The sequence below is a fragment of the Triturus cristatus genome, chromosome 6 (assembly GCF_964204655.1).
Source record: "Triturus cristatus chromosome 6, aTriCri1.1, whole genome shotgun sequence".
Classification (NCBI taxonomy): domain Eukaryota; kingdom Metazoa; phylum Chordata; class Amphibia; order Caudata; family Salamandridae; genus Triturus; species Triturus cristatus.
The window spans coordinates 1,211,102,279-1,211,117,459 of record NC_140589.1 but is presented as its reverse complement, the minus strand read 5'-3'; the positions used below and the strand labels follow the sequence as shown (position 1 = coordinate 1,211,117,459).

The 15,181-nt window shown below is 49.8% G+C and overlaps 1 protein-coding gene across 2 annotated transcripts in view; it reads right to left on the bottom strand.

Moving 5' to 3' along the window:
* The window catches only part of MERTK (MER proto-oncogene, tyrosine kinase), a 374,986-nt gene that overhangs the window by 38,018 nt on the left and 321,787 nt on the right, over positions 1–15,181 (bottom strand). The gene's annotated exons all lie outside the window — the stretch shown is intronic.

The following is a 15,181-nucleotide window of genomic DNA, read 5'->3' as shown; positions in this document are numbered from 1 at the left end:
TTGGAAGATATGTATCTAGAGGAATCAAATACAAAAACAAGAGTTGATGGACAGAATGCAGAACAATGTCATACATTCACCCCAGTACAGAGATCTGGGCCTAAATCCATCGTTTTTTTGCTCACTATGCCATTCCAGTTTGAACCCAGCCCAATGGAAATCAGTCTTGACCCTGTGCCTCATGGGAACAGTCCAGCCCGAACTGCCAAGTCAGGTCTTCCCTGGACTGGAAACAAGCATCCTGGGACTGGTTTCGGGGTTTCACCCCTCTTCAGCCAGGATAGCTTGATGCCAGTGGCATGGAGAGCACGGGACCCACGTCTGGGCATACCTGTCCCACTCGGGGTGACAAATGCAAAAACAACAGTTGATGGACAGAATGCAGAACAATGTCATACATTCACCCCTTGCTCACTTTGCCACTGGATTCAAGCTAGCCTGGCTGATGATGGCTGATTAGCCAGAAACCAGTCCCAGGATGCTTGTTTCCGGTCCAGGGAAGACATGGATTGGCAGTTTGGGCTAGATTGTTCCCATGAGGCACAGGGTCAGACTGATTTGCATATGGCCATGTCTGAACTGGGGTGGTGGAGTGAGCTAAAGAATGATGATGGATTAAACCCAGATCAGTTGACTGGGGGTGAGTGCTTGCAATGTTCAACACTCCGTCCATTATCCCCTTTGGTTTTGCTTTGTTCGCCCTAAGTTGTCAGGGTACGCCCAGACGTGGGTCCCTTGCTCACTTTGCTAATGGATTCAAGCTAGCCTGGCTGATGACGGCTGATTAGCCAGAAACCAGTCCCTGGATGCTTGTTTCCGGTCCAGGGAAGACATGGCTTGGCAGTTCGGGCTGGACTGTTCCCATGAGGCACAGGGTCAGACCGATTTGCATATGGCCACGTCTGAACTGGGGTGGTGATCTGACCTAAAGAATGATGGTGGATTAAACCAAGATCAGTTGACTGGGGGTGAGTGCTTGCAATGTCCAACACTCCGTCCATTATCCCCTTTGGTTTTTCTCTCTAGAGGAATCTCCATTGCTGTGCTAGGACATGGTAGTAGGAATCCCTTTGGCAAAAAGTCAGATGGTGAAAAATATAATTATGAATGAAATTGCAGAACCACTTCATTTCAGAAGGTCATAGATTTTAATCTGCTCCAACCTGTCTTTATTATACGTTCCTAAAATTAATGCTGTGATTGCTGCTTTATCGTGAATGACCCAGAAGCTGCCAACTTTCTCTGCATGTGGCCAATTTGGTTTCCTTTTATCATCCAGAAAGACTATAGTCCTGAATCGTGCTATGTCTGCAAGATTTGAGCTCATTCCTGTAGTTTACAGGCTAGAATACACTCTTCTGAGGATACTTTACATCAGTGGTTCCTAACCTGTTGCCAGAGGGGACACTTGGGGGTCCGCGAAGCCTACTCAGTGGGTCTGAGACTAATTAGAAAATTAAATATTAGTAACAGATTAGTAAAGTGTACATAAATAAATAAGCACTATGTCAAGATTAAAAATTTAAAATGTTCTGTAAACTTGAAGAAATTTAAAATTGGAGGATAGAAATTAATTAAGTCTACTCAGACTGATTTGTGGGCGCAGTGCATGTTCATCAAACATTATAGTATGGACAATGAGTGCTAAATTGCATTAACGAAAGCTCCAACCTACTGATTAAAATTAAAACTGCATTTTGTTTGTGTGAATTAAATAATTCACTCTGCAGCACTCTACTGTATGCCACTGTATTCTGCAGCACTACCCTCTATGGCACTGCACTCTATGTCTATCCACTCTATGCTACTATACTCTACACTGCACCGCTCTATGCCACTGCTCTCTATGCCACCCTGCTCTGCACCACTCTATGGGAGTGCACTCTATGCCACTCTACTCTATGCCACTCAAGTCCACTCTGCACCACTGAACTCTACACCACTGTATTCTATGCCTCTCTACTCTGCACTACTCCACTCTGCACCACTGCACTCTACGCCATTGCAATCTAAAATGCACCACTCTAGTCTATGCCAATGCATTCTACAAAGCTGCATTGTAGCTGCTGAATTCTATACCACTGCACTCTATGCCACTATACTCTGAAGCACTCTATGCCAATGTACTCTACACCAGTCCTCTATACTCCGTATCACTCCACTGTGCGTCTCTCTACACGACTCCACTCTATGCCACTCCAATACACAACACTATATTCCCTTTTCCACTCTTTGCTGTCCCACTCTACGACACTCCACGTCGCTCTCCTCTATGCCACTAACCTTTAGCTATGCTGAGCAGCAGCCATGCTGGTGTACAACATTGCTAAAACACATTAGCAAAGCCAATAGATCTTGTATAGGCAAGACCTATTGGCTTTGACAATGCTTCTTATTTGTTAGCTCATGTGAGCTTTTCTTCTTCTTCTTATATTTGACCCAGTCCTGGATCATAGCCTTTTTATGTATATCCTTACATTGCTAACTTTTCAGTATTTACTTTTTGGTTCAGAATTCCATGAGAAAAGAGGTGTTTTCTAGCTGTCTCCTTTGTGTACTTCTCTTCCCTCCTCCACAGCACTTGGGTTGAGCTATCTTCTCCCCTATTGTTTTCTCATCTTTGTGCTTCTACCTCCATGGTACCTACCCCACCTCTGCCCTTCATGTAGGTTGAGCCCCATCCAAGCCCTTCATGTTCTTTCAACCCCACTCATGCCTGCATGTTGCATCAGCCGCCCAGCCTGCTCTCTTCATGTTGCTTCCACCCCATCCCTGCCTTTTATGTTGCTTCTCTGCACATGCTTTGAAACAAAAAAACACCTTCTCAGAAGCTTTTTTTTTTTTTTTTTTAAATGTACCAGTCTTACTCGGATTGGTAAATAAAAAGAGAAAAACAAATTGGTGGTAGCTCTATAGACACGCTGCCAGCATCGGTGTTGCTGCCCAGCATCGCTAACCAACTTTGGCAAAGCCAATCAGTCCTAAAGGTGAGACCATTATGGACTTTGCCAATGCATGTTTTTGTAAAGGCTGCAACTCAGGCTCTGGATTTCACCAATCTCTAAGTTTTGTTTCTGAGATATTTCCAAGAATTCACACTGAACAATAAAATTGGCCAGCCTACAGCCACCACATTCATGCAACCTGACTAATATTAACAGACGGTATCGGTATCCTGAAATGTTATGTTATATTTGTAAAGTGCAGTGTCACCCGCGAGAGTACCCTGGAAATGCATGTTGTGTCCAAAAACCGTACTCAATCACCAATAAATTAGCATAAAATGCAGTGATGGTAGTAGTCAAAATAATAAAATAAAATACCAGGGTAAAGAAAAAAAGTTATATGCAAAGGGTAACTTCCAAAAATCTGAACAAACGGCATGATAATGTTTTCATTTCACGAACGGTGGGAAAAATGACAGGCAAACCTTAAGATCCTCCTTATGGTAAAACATTAGTATGCAAAACTAGATTCAGCCCTGGCAAGTACCACGCCTCAGGTGTTAGTCCAATACATTTTAGTGTGGTGGTCCGCATCAACGCACTAAAATGCATTAATCACGCATTATAGCGCTGCTTAGCTGTCATGCAGAGAGCTGCTATAATGCACCATGTCATGATTGTGTGAGCTGCAGTAGCACAGTGTGCGCTGCTCCCAGCAGGCTAAGGGTCTGGCAGCTCTGTGAGTGCTGCTCTCTTTACAATGTATCCAAGTTAGACACGCACACTCCTGGGTCCGATACACAAGCATAACTGATGTCACAGTTAGTGCCCGGCCAATCATGGATTGTAAGAAGACTGTGTGAGAGACACAAAGTTATAAGCTAAGGTCAGTGGGGGGTGAAAGTTACGGTCCGTCTTGCTCAGCTGCCGCCCGCGGTGTGAGCGGGTGGCATTAAGGTTTTGGCTGCGCTTTAGTTCGGGCAAACCAAGTCAAATGCGTGCAGTGCCTTATGCAGCTCATCAGACCTTGCTGCTGGCGCTCCTCGCACTGGTCTGTAGCGGGGGGTGGGGGGAGAGGGGTTTGGGCTGAGAGCCAGCTGCTCACCACTGTCGCGGTTGTCAGTTGAAACAATGCCGGATGCGCGATGGGATCCCGCCCCAACTGCCAGACTCAACCCCAGGCCCACCAGCCGCACCACTGTTGGCTTTGTGAGGCAGGCCGGTGAGTCCTGAGTCACCCACGAGGGCCAGTGAGACAGTGTAACAGACTACAGTGGAGTGCAGGCTAGCTCAGAGCTGCCGTGTCCCACTGAAGTGCACTATGGCGGTGGGGTATCACTGACTGGACAGATCCTGACCGCCTGCACATGATGATCTCATGAGGGGTAGGGACCCGAACCCAGCCCACAGGCTTCGGCGCCTGCATCAAGTAAGTGCCTGAGTCAGCAGCGGTATTGTCCTAATGTCATGCCGTAGCCATAATTTAATTTCATCTTAGTAGAACTCTCAGCCTAGGTTAATAACAGCGGGTGTTGCCGCCCACTGGACCCCGTGGGCAATGCTCAGCAATTAATTTGAATTATACTGCTCAGAAGGGGCACTAGGTTAGTGATGGGCCCTTCCATTTCTGGTGCTTTGCAGCAGTTTTAAGATCTTCTTAGAGTTTCCTGTTGCTCAAATGGGTGTAATTTCTGATATTTACATGTTTCCCTTGTCTTTATTGTTTGATTTTGCTCGCAAGAAAGTGTCACTCATGGTTGTTTAAATGTCACTCATAATTAAACTGATATGAAAATCTCACACATAGCAATCTGAAACTTTGGCAGCCATGTAGAAAATCTTTTAATACTATTATATATACAGGGGTGCCAAATGCCTTACCCTTGAAGCCATGATGGACAGATGCAATTTTAATTCTTAATGACAGCCTGAAATGTGTGTTGATATCCTTCCTCTGGTGCTAGGGGAATAGCACCAGGGGAAGAGTTATTTAACCATCGTGTAAATGTAGGAATGATCGTGGGAAAAAGGTAGGTTAACAGATTAAAGTTTAAAGAGGGGGTGGTTTGCTGGCGTTTATGACAAACCTTAACAAGGGCTTTTTAATCTGAGTGCTGCAATAAACTTATAATACTACATGCTGAGTAAAGTCCAAAATGCTTTACGAACAAGGTATACATTTACTACTGAGTTGCAATCTGGCACTCCCAAATACCATCATCTTCCATGGAAGAATTCAAACTGGATATGACCTTTCAACCACTAAAGTTCTTGTAAGAACGAAGTGCATAAGATGTGGTGAAAAGAAACTTTTCAAATGCTTTTTTTCAGTTTCCTTTCAGCATTAAAATACTGCTCTTTATGCAAATACTTTTTGTTTCACAAGAGTTTCAATCCTCCATCAGATAGTTTTTTTATTTGAAAATGAGTGTAGGTGATTTTCCTTATTGGGTAACTGGGTGTGTACATACTCAGGTAATATTTGTATGTAGCTAAACATGCATGTGGACAATCCGCATAGCTGCATCGAACACCAGATACAAACACATTAACCAGGAACCCCAGAATCATGTATAATGTTGCATATGCCCCGAATACGAAGTGGTTGGTAAATAAGGGAGAAATAATAACAGTGGTATTCCAGCTATTTCAGCCATTTCTACTGCTATCATAAGACTGCTCCTGAAAGATGGCTACAAAAAGAAGAGGAATAACTGGCAATTATATTGCTTCTACCAGTCACATATTAAAAAAAATATTTTTTAAGTTTAGCAAAGCGGATTAGTACAGCAATAAGATACCATTGGGTCGGGAGTTGCAGAAGAAATCAATGGCCATTCAATGCAGTGTAAAGAAAGTTATCATTGACGTGATTGTACACTGGTGAGAGCAGGTGAATTATACATCAACTCATATACAGGAGGATTTTACATAAAGAAAACATAAGCAGTGATGTAATTATTTGTCAAACTGGGTGGAATTAAGGAACTGGAGGGAGGAAAAACGTAGATCGGGGCAGCGATAGGATAGGCTATGCAAAAGGGTGACGGCAAAGTTGCGCTAGGCATGTTCAGGCAGTGGAGAAAGCAGAGCTGGGATGCGTCTAATGCACTACCCCACTGGAGGACGGGGAGGGGCAGGTGGATACATCTGGGGGTCCTGGCAGTGAAGGGATACCCGCAGAATGAAATGATTACTTACCAGTAGTAGCAGTTTTGCAGCTTGAAGAGTTTTTGTGATTCACATGCTGTGCATTATTCCCCCATCTAATGGCTGGGTACAGAATCGTCTTTTTTTCTGTTTGTGGCGTCGTCGACCTCCATTTGGTGCTAGGTCCATCCCTTGTGTGACATCAAACAAAGCCCCAGAAGTTCTTGTGCATGGTAGCTATCTTCAGATTCTTTTTTCCCCATTTCTTCTAGGGTATGTTTTAAATCCTGTTGTCTTTAGATGTTAGTTCTTTGATTTAAGTGATCTTCTTTCCCCATCTGTTTGCATTCCTCCTCTGAGGGAAGGTGGGTGGGTCACTGGTGAATCCAGAAAACTCTTCAAGCTGCAAAACTACACCTACTGGTAAGTAACCATTTCGTTTTGCCTCATTAATTCTTTTCTGGATTCACATGCTGTGCTTTAGAATATGTTGTGGTTTCACCCTGCTTGGGGTGGGTGTAGTAAGATGAGGAATACTTTGTGAACAGATGGTGCAGTACCTTTTGCCCCACTTGAGCTTGCTTAGTCAGCCATATATCCACGCAGTAATGTTTGGTGATGGTGTGTGGGGATGCCTATGTTGCCGCAGCACATATAGTGTCTTTTGGCACATTGGCCATGAACGCCTGGGTTGCCCAGTTTTTTCCTTGTTGAGTGGGCTTTTGGTCGCCTATTTAGAGTCTTTCCTGCTGAGGCATAGCATACTTGAATTATCTCTACAATCCAACATGCAATTGTCCCCTTTGTATCGGGTGCTCCCTTGTTGAAATTTGAGTGAGAGAAAAACAATTGATTGCTGTTAGACCTGTCAGCCCTTTTGGCTGTTCCCTCCCCTTTTTATTTTTTTTCCTTTTCCTTCTCATTTTTTTTCCTGTCCACTAACTACTTTTTGGGTGTTGATGTAGAGGGTCTGGGCGCCTCATTCTCAATAGCTGAGGGAGAGGCGCAAGGTGCTTCACTGAAGAAACAGGAAGAGGGAGGTTAGTCTCACAAAATGGTGGTTCCAACTGTCACCTCAGCACCTGGGCCATAGACTGCCATGAGAGGTTCCGGAACCTTCTGGGCCACTCTGGCCAGTCAGGCCCCAGGTGATAAATAGAGGTGAGGGCAGGGCGGCCATTTTAGGACTTAGTTGAGCTATGCGGTAGACAGGAGTAAGGCACCTGAGTGGGGAGGTGGCTGAGCTAGATAGGGAATTGACAGGTCTTAGGGTCTGCGTGACTTCCCTCATCAGCTGACACCACCCTCAACCTTCTGACCGGTCTCTGAGCACAGCCAATGACTTGGGGGGTCATCGTTACCCTGTGAGCCTCCATGTATTCAGAATCCTTGAAGGTCTGGACCAGGGAAAGAATCGCCGTCTGGAACTACCTTCCTCTCATCCCTGTTGTTGCCTGGGGTTTCTAGTCAAACTGGCCCTAGCGACTGTCCACTGTCCCTGGCTATAGGGGAGGTGCCCGGGCCCTATTCTGCAGAGATTGGCTGGCTTACTCATCGGCTCTGAGGGCAGCCCTGCATCCTTAATTTCAGCCCCCCGTCATGAATCCTTGCCTGGAGTACTCACCGCCGCGACCCCGGGGTTGAGAGATTGCCTGAGATCACCAGGGAGTGGCCTGTAATCACCAGGAGGTCTGGGGAAGTGTCGGGACTCATTGGTGTGGGCCAGCGAGCTGCCGTCGCGTCTGATAGCTGAGGAGAAATTGCATCCCGGAAGCTGGGGACGTGACAGGCCCTGAAGCCGCCGTCCCGGTGTCACGTGAGAGGGGCCGAAGCACCGCCCCACTGTTGCCGGTAGAGGTTGAAGGCCGCGCTGCTCCTGGCGGCTGCGGGCGTGCCTCCCCAGCAGACGCGGAGTTACCTTGAGACAGCGCCTGGCCTTCGGAGTCCATTAGGAACTTGTTGTCCATTAGGGAGTGAGACCAGCGGGCTGTGGGGAGCGGAAGAGCAAGGCTTCCGCCAGCGGAGGAGACCCACCAGCAGGGTAGTCCTTGGGGGAGGTGGTCGAGGGGGTGTGCCCTGTGTTTCGCCCTCCCCTACTTTAAGAGATCTCCTTGCCAGCGCGGTGAGCCCCGTCTGTCCCAACGACGAGGGAACTCAGCTCCTGGCTCTGCTGAACTTCCCCAATGGAGGACACCCTGAATACACAGTAAGCTGGGCATAAAAAGAAGGGGGGAGAGCCCAGGAGAGCACGCAGTTATGGACGGTTGATGTCCTGTCATACCCGATTGCCGGTCCCTGGGAAAGCCAGGTTCTAGGTTAATTAAACGGGTACACTGACATAATCACACGTGAGACTGAAGTCTACGTACTAAGAATCTTAAGTATAGTGTTGGAAATAGCAGTTTAATCTCTAGTAACAGCCAGAGTTCATGTACAATGCCTAAATGTAATGCATTAATGTCTAGCGCTAAAGTAATTTACATGTACACTGCCTAGAGGTCACCGATTGTTTGCCAGTAACAGAGTGAATCTCCCGCTTAGTTCCTAAATGTAATAGTTTGATTATTTGCGACAGCGTAAGGTCCAAGAAGTATAGCGTTTAGGGAAACCATCTGTCAGAAGAGCATTGTGTAGTCTAAATAACCAGCTGAAATCCAGAGAGATGTAAATGTTATGGGGAGTGCTTCTGTGAGGATTTAAAGTGGCGCTCCAGAGTCAAGGTGCTGGGTTGTAACAGCAGAGGGGGTGTAGGTATCTGCTATACTGAAGTAACGGAGGGAATGGTACTGTCGATTTAAATGTAATGAAATGTTTTACTCTGAGATGTGAACCTGATTAACCACGTTTGAGAAGGGAAGATAAAGATTTCTGGTAAACTTTATAATTATTCGGTGTAGCGTCATTTTTCAGTGGTGTATCGCTAGAGTGTGAGTTGGGTGTGATGCAAGCACGGTATGTGCTTCTGAGTAAAAGCCTTTCTACCGGAGCCAAGCTACCCCTAGGACGTTAGGTCCAACAAGTTGGTGTTCAGCGGTGGGATCCTGAGTCTGTGCTTGCATCCACTCATTAGCAGTTTAGCGCGCACCACGCCCTACACTTGACTGTTTTTATTGGAGTTTTCTCCAGGTTGTCTCCCTGATTGGAATTTTTCAAAATTGTCCTTTCCTGTGGTGTACTTCCTCTTAAAGGAAGGGTCTCCTATTGTGAAGTTTTCTTCTGCAGAGTTGGGTCCCACCTGGTAGGATGGAGTTTGAGTTGGGTAGGCTGGAAGAGTATACCGTAACCCAACTCAAGGAATTCTGCCAGGAGAGGGAGGTATGTTTTAAGCAGGGGGCGAAGAAAATAGAACTCCAAACTAGCTTGAGAGCCTGGGTTATGGCCCACCCTAGTGGAAAACGGGAGGAGGAGGGACCAGGACCGGACATTACGGAAGGGACCGAATTACTTTTTCCCCCCTGAGAGCGGCAACATGGACGTGGGACCTAGTGCCCCTTCAAGAGTGGGTAGTAGCGCTTCGGGGGGAGCCTGTCTTCAGCTGACTTAGTTGACAGGAGGGAGGAGAGGCAGTTCAAAATGGATCTAGCCCGCTTGGAGAAAGAAGGGGAGGAGAGGAGGTTTCTCCATGAGCTCCATTTAAAGGAATTGGATCTCAAGGCCCTACAGTTTGGAACCCCCAGCAGTCCCATTGGTGGCAGCGTATATAGAGAAATCACCAGGGAGCCCAGACCCTATCTGCCAAAAGATGTAGTCGCCAGCTATGGTGTCGGGGATGACATTGCTAAATGGTTGGCTGCCTATGAGGTCTCCTTACGAGCCCATGGGATCCCCGAAGCTCAGTGGGGGGTGGTCTGTATAGGTATATGCCTCCGATGGGGAGGGATGCCCTGTTAGCTCTGGTGCAGCGAGAACAGACCAATTACCCCACCATGAAGGTCGCCCTAATTAGAAAGTTTGGGTTGACCCCTGAGAAATACAGGCAGAGGTTTCGGGGTAGTCAAAAGCTGGCCACCCAGAATTGGGTAGACTTCCTGGACTACGCCAAGAAGGCCTTGGAGGGCTGGGTACAGGGCAGTGAGGTGAAAGACTACGAGGGGTTGTATGACCTGATTTTAAGGGAGCACCTCCTCGAGAAAAGTTTTCCGGAGCTGCGTCAACACCTGGTGGACAGCAAGCTAACTAATCCTAGGAAGCTTGCAGAGGAGGCGGATATCTGGGCAAGTACCCGGGTATCCTCAAAAGGGACTGGAGGGAATTTCCAAGGGGCTGGTCAGGGCACCCCCCAGAAGAAAGAGGGGGGAGACAAAAAGAAGGAGTTCTCTAAAGGCCCCCAAAAGAGTTCGTAAGGGAAGGGATTAGGATTCCCTCCTATGGTTGGCCCCCACAAACCCCCTTATCCTGACCGTGGTCAGCAGCCTAGGGTTGTCCGTTGCTATGAGTGTGGTGAGATTGGGCACTACAAGGGGGATGCCAAGTGTCCCAAGAGACCACACCCTCCCATTGAAGGAAAGACCCCTGGGGTGGCGAGCGTAGTGCTCGGGGAGGAGTTGCCCCTAGATAAGGGAGGTGAGTGGGCAGGGCTAACCTTAGTGTCCCTAGGGGATTGCAAGATGGTTCCTAAGACCCATGTGCCCTCAAATACTAGTAAGTACAGGCAATGGGTCACCATCAATGCCCAGAGGGTGGAGGCTCTGAGGGACACAGGAGCCAGCATGACTATGGTAAGGAGTCAGCTGGTGTCCCCAGAGCAGGTGGTTCACAACGTAGTCCACCCGGTTGTGATGGCTGACAACCGAGAGGGTCACTATCCGGTGGCCCAGATTCCCTTTGAGTGGGGAGGGGTTGCGGGTCCTCTACGGGTTGCAGTAAGCCCTGCCATGCCGGTCGACTGTCTGTTGGGAAATGACCTTGAACATACGGCATGGAAGGAGGTCGAGTTCAAGGCTCACATGGAGATGTTGGGGACGCCCGAGTGGACTTGTGCTAATACACGATCCGTGACTGCCCGAGGGGGGAGTTCACAGAGGTTGGAGCCTGGAACAAGGGCCCAACCAGCTGCCAAAAAGGGTAGACGGGGCCAGGGGAAACCTACCCCGGTATCTGCACCTCAGAAGGTGGAGGGGGCCACTGAAGTGGTCCCGGAGTCCACAGAGGGGATGTGACTTCCCTGGAGGGCTTACCTACCCCTGCAGAATGGCAGGTGGAGGGAGGACCCACTAGGGAGGAGTTTTGTTGGGCCCAAAAGGAGTGTCCTACCCTTGAGGGTTTACGGCGTCAGGCCGAAGCCCAGGCAGCGGGTAACGATTCGGGGAACTTCCACATATACTGGGAAGATGGTCTCCTTTATAGCGAACCCAAGGCTCCGGTGCATGGATCATCCCGGGCCTTGGTAGTTTCCCAGCGTTACCGAGCCTTCCTTTTGGGATTGGCTCACGAAATACCCTTGGCAGGACACTTGGGACAAGACAAGACCTTTGCTTGACTTGTCCCTCATTTCTACTGGCCTCAGATGAGGATTACATCCGACAATTTTTGTAGGACGTGTGTAACCTGCCAAGCTAGTGGGAAAACAGGGGTGAAGCTGAAGGCTCCCCTGGAACCACTGCCTGTCGTTGGCACCCCCTATGAAAGGGTGGGCATCGACATTGTTGGGCCATTGGATCCACCAACGTCTGCCGGTCACAGGTTTATCCTGGTTCTGGTGGATCATGCCACCCGGTACCCAGAGGCTATCCCTCTGAGGACCATTACTGCACCTGCGGTGGCGCGGGCTCTTATGGGAATTTTCACCCGGATGGGGTTCCCCAAGGAAGTTGTGTCGGACAGAGGTACCAACTTCATGTCGGCATATATGCGGGCTATGTGGAAAGAGTGTGGAGTCACTTACCGGTTCTCCACCCCTTTTCACCCCCAGACCAATGGTCTGGTGGAAAAGTTTAACAAAACCTTAAAGGGCATGATCAGGAGTCTGCCCGAGAGCCTGCGGAGGAAATGGGACGTCCTCCTACCTTGTTTGCTGTTTTCTTACAGGGAGGTACCACAAAAGGGAGTGGGCTTCAGCCCCTTCGAGCTGTTGTATGGACACCCTGTGCGCGGACCCCTCAGCCTGGTGAAGGATGGATGGGAAAAGACTCCCAGAAAACTTCCCCCGGATGTGGTGAGCTACATGCTGGCCTTTCGTAGTCAAATGGCTAGGTTGTGGAAGCAAGCTTCTGAAAACCTAGAAGCCAGCCAGACGGTCATGAAGGAATGGTATGACCGAAATGCTCACCCGGTGGAGCTGGAGCCTGGCCAGAAGGTGTGGGTGATGGAACCTGGAGAGCTTAGCGCCCTCCAGGATCGCTGGTCAGGCCCCTTTGAGGTGATTGAGAAGAAGGGTAAGGTCACATATGTGGTGGACCTTAAGACCCCCAGGCAGCCCCATCGGGTGCTCCATGTCAACCGCCTCAAGCCTCACCAAGAGAGGCCCGAGGTCACTTTAATGATGGTGACTGATGGGTCAGAGGAAGAGGAAAGTGAACCTCTTCCTGATCTTTTTGCGTCCCAAGAGAAGGATGGGTCGGTGGAGGGGGTGATCCTCTCACCATCCCTAACTCCCGAACAGCGGAGAGACTGCCGCCAAGTTTTGGAGCAGTTTGCTTCCTTGTTCTCGCTTATTCCGGGAAGGACTCATCTGTGTACCCATGATGTGGACACAGGGGACAGCCCACCTGTGAAGTCCAAGTCCTACCGTTTGTCGGATAAGGTGAAGGCTAGCCTCCATGGAGAAGTCACCAAGATGCTAGAGCTGGGAGTGATTGAGCCTTCAAGCAGCCCCTGGTCCAGTCCGGTGGTACTAGTACCCAAAGCTGCCCCGCCGGGCACTACCCCAGAACTCCGGTTCTGTGTGGATTACAGGGGACTGAACTCTGTGACCAAGACCGATGCTCATCCTATCCCGAGGGCGGATGAGCTCATTGACTGGTTGGGAGCTGCCCAATATCTGAGTACCTTTGACCTTACATCCGGGTACTGGAAGATCTCCCTGACAGAAGGAGCAAGGGAAAGGTCAGCCTTCTCCACACCTGAGGGTCACTACCAGTTCTGTGTGATGCCCTTTGGGCTCAAGAACGCCCCTGCCACTTTTCAGCGGCTGGTGAACCAGGTCCTCTCTAGGATGGAGGCCTTTTCGGTTGCGTACCTGGATGACATCGCTGTCTTCAGCAGCAGCTGGGAGGACCATTTGCGTCACCTTCAGGCTGTCCTTCAGGCTTTGCAGCAGGCGGGTCTGATGATCAAGGCCAGTAAGTGCCAGATCGGGCAGGGGTCGGTAGTGTACCTCGGTCACTTGGTGGTCCGGGGCAAGGTGCAACCCCTCCAGGCCAAGATTGAAACCATCATGGCCTGGGAACCCCCGAAGACTCAGACGGAGGTCCGAGCCTTTCTGGGCCTCACTGGCTACTACCGACGCTTCGTCAAGGGATACGGTACTATCGTGGCTCCCTTGACTGAGCTTACTTCTAAAAAGCACCCTCGACGGGTAATCTGGACCAAGGGGTGTCAACAAGCCTTTGACACCTTGAAAAAGGCAATGTGTGTGGCACCTGTCCTCAGGGCCCCTGACTTCTCCAAGAAGTTCATCGTCCAAACGGATGCGTCGGAGCATGGCATCGGGGCAGTGCTGTCACAACTCAATGAAGAGGGTCTGGACCAACCGGTGGTTTTCCTGTCTAGGAGACTACTCCCCCGGGAACAGAGGTGGAGTGCAATTGAGAGGGAGGTTTTGCGGTGGTGTGGGCTCTGAAGAAGCTGCGGCCATACCTGTTTGGCTCGCACTTCCTGGTTCAGACCGACCACTGGCCCCTCAGGTGGCTGATGCAAATGAGGGGCAAGAATCCCAAGTTATTGAGGTGGTCCATCTCCTTACAGGGAATGGACTTTAGGGTGGAACATCGCCCAGGAGTGGACCACGCCAATGCTGACGGTCTCTCCAGGTATTTCCGCCTTAGTGAAGAGAACTCCCAAGGGATTGGGTAGCTCTCCCCACTTTCAGCTGGGGGGGACGCGTGTTAGACCTGTCAGCCCTTTTGGCTGTTCCCTCCCCTTTTTATTTTTTTTCCTTTTCCCTCTCATTTTTTTTCCTGTCCACTAACTACTTTTTGGGTGTTGATGTAGAGGCTCTGGGCGCCTCATTCTCAATAGCTGAGGGAGAGGCGCAAGGTGCTTCACTGAAGAAACAGGAAGAGGGAGGTTAGTCTCACAAAATGGTGGTTCCAACTGTCACCTCAGCACCTGGGCCGTAGACTGCCATGAGAGGTTCTGGAACCTTCTGGGCCACTCTGGCCAGACAGGCCCCAGGTGATAAATAGAGGTGAGGGCAGGGCGGCCATTTTAGGACTTAGTTGAGCTGTGAGGTAGACTGGAGTACGGCACCTGAGTGGGGAGGTGGCTGCGCTAGATAGGGAATTGACAGGTCTTAGGGTCTGCGTGACTTCCCTCATCAGCTGACACCACCCTCAACCTTCTGACCGGTCCCTGAGCACAGCCAATGACTTGGGGGATCATCGTTACCCTGGGAGCCTCCATGTATTCAGAATCCTTGAAGGTCTGGACCAGGCAAAGAATCGCCGTCTGGAACTACCTTCCTCTCATCCCTGTTGTTGCCTGGGGTTTCTAGTCAAACTGGCCCTAGCGACTGTCCACTGTCCCTGGCTATAGGGGAGGTGCCCGGGCCCTATTCTGCAGAGATTGGCTGGCTTACTCATCGGCTCTGAGGTGAGCCCTGCATCCTTAATTTCAGCCCCCCGTCACGAATCCTTGCCTGGAGTACTCACCGCCGTGACCCCAGGGTTGAGAGATTGCCTGAGATCACCAGGGAGTGGCCTGTAATCACCAGGAGGTCTGGGGAAGTGTCGGGACTCATTAGTGTGGGCCAGCGAGCAGCCGCCGCGTCTGATAGCTGAGGAGAAATTGCATCCCGGAAGCCGGGGACGTGACAGGCCCTGAAGCCGCCGTCCCGGTGTCACGTGAGAGGGGCCGAAGCACCGCCCCACTGTTGCCGGTAGAGGTTGAAGGCCGCGCCCCCGCTACCCGTGCTGCTCCTGGCGGCT